This window comes from Odontomachus brunneus, unplaced genomic scaffold, assembly GCF_010583005.1.
Source record: "Odontomachus brunneus isolate Ranch 3 - 2012 unplaced genomic scaffold, Obru_v1 Obru_scaffold_002, whole genome shotgun sequence".
Lineage (NCBI taxonomy): Eukaryota > Metazoa > Arthropoda > Insecta > Hymenoptera > Formicidae > Odontomachus > Odontomachus brunneus.
In genome coordinates, this window is record NW_022639452.1 from 4,042,476 (window position 1) to 4,044,656 (window position 2,181).

A 2,181-nucleotide genomic window follows, 5' to 3' on the forward strand; every position below is an offset into this window, starting at 1 on the left:
TCTCTCTCTCTCTCTCTCTCTCTCTCTCTCTCTCTCTCTCTCTCTCTCACAGTCTCTCCTCTTTTTCTCTTTACAACACTGCCTCTTCCTTTCTGTCTAATAATGAAATATAACGGTAGCAACATACTTTTCTTATGAATAACGAGTAATAATAATGAATTACTTTTAAAAAGTAACCTTTCCTATTTACTCTATATACTATCTTGCATCTCTCTATTTTCTATCTTCTTGTTTCATTTTTATTTTCTCTTACTTATCATCACACTGTGTACTATCTTCTCTGCTTATATTTTCTCCTCTTCTTCTCGCTTTCTGTACTTTCTTTCTTTCTTTCTTCCTTTCTTCTTACTTTGTTTAAAAATAATAAAAGTATAAATAACATAAAGAGTATCCTAGTTCTATATCCTTATAAGTTATCCTATATTATGTAAAGCAATATTTATTTACTATCGCGGCAGACAAAAAATTTATTTATTTATTTATTATCTATCCTTTTATTTATGCATTCTCTTACTTATATATTTTTCTTGTCTTTCCATCTCACTCTCTTATAGTTTTTTTATCGTCTTATAATTTATCATCATTCTTTCTGTCTCTTCTTCATTTCTTCTCGCACATTTTCTCCTTTCTCTCTTTCTTTCTTCTTCTTTTCTTTTCCTTCCTCCTTTTTCTCCTTATTATTTAATTTAATTATAAAAAGTAAAAACGACACAAAATATTCAAGTTTTACATCGTTATATATTTTTATACATTCGCCGATACTTATCTGATATTATCCTTGTCAACTCCATAGCTTTTCTTCAAAATTATCACGATAAACATACTTCGCAACTTTTAAAACTATTACATTAAAAATATAAACTCATTATAACTCCATTCTCGTACACGCGAACTGTCACTCGACTTCGCCGCGATGACAGTTACAAGTCGGTAAAGTAATCATAACACTCTCGACATCCCGCCATCTAACAGAGAAACATAGTCAACGGACTTTTCTATGGTGAGACGACGTTTCTTACGCGTAAATTCACGATTTCAAACTTTGAGCTAAGATAGCTCAGCTTCTGGAGTAGATAGAGAAAAAGTAAAATAAAGTTTTATTATATAATATAAACCCAAGGAATCGATTAAGTTCCTTCAGAACTTCGTCAATTCAGCCGTTATAGCCGAAATAAGAATCTAACCTACATTCAACTAAAACCATCGCGTAATTATACACGGTAGACCGCGTTGCTTCGCGCTTGCACTTGGCTTCGCGAAACTACCGTGTCGCTTGATTATTAAATAAAATTATTTTTCTATATATTTATTTCACTATCTAAGTGTCATTGTTAATTTGAAACAAAATTATGATAAATATATGTACCCAATATTACAAATACAAAGAAATTAATTATATATAATTAATATACAACCAATAACCCTTATAGAAATATCATACGAAGAATCATTGATAATTACTTATTATCCAGTATTTTTAATACTGAAAAGTGCGCCATTGCTCTTCTTTCTCTTACTTTATTTATGCATCACTTTATCTAATAGAGATGTATAAATAATAAAAATAATAAATAAATAAATAAATAAATAAATATATATATAACCCTATATGTTTAAATGCTTTTATACATACAAATATGTATATATATATATACACACACACATATATAAACATATATTCATATATATATACATGTATATATATATATATATATTTATTTATTTATTTATAAAAGTATTTAAACATTTATATATACTTCGAATATCGCTATATAAATTATGAACTTTCTATTGCTGTATTTTTGAAACATAAAGGTCAGTAATTCGGAAATTTATATATAAAGCCTGTATATTAGTTTTTAATACCATAGAGATTTCTTATATAAATCTCACACATGCATATGTGTAGTTTAGAAATTATTAAAAATAAAAAATAAAAATTGCATACTGAAGGAATACGTATGAAAAATATCAACTTTAGTTATAAATATCTCTATCAAACAGTCAATTTTTTTCTAATTACACGAGCAGTATTAGATAATATTTTATTGTGTATGTAATGCAAGTTTCGTTAAATTCTGACGAAACTTATTTCATAATACATATACTTTAAATTATGTATATATATATATATATATATATATATATATATATATATATATATATATATATATATATATA

The 2,181-nt window shown here is 26.2% G+C and overlaps 1 protein-coding gene across 1 annotated transcript in view; it reads left to right on the plus strand.

Moving 5' to 3' along the window:
• The window catches only part of LOC116842484 (trypsin inhibitor-like), a 5,427-nt gene that overhangs the window by 2,363 nt on the left and 883 nt on the right, over positions 1 to 2,181 (plus strand). The gene's annotated exons all lie outside the window — the stretch shown is intronic.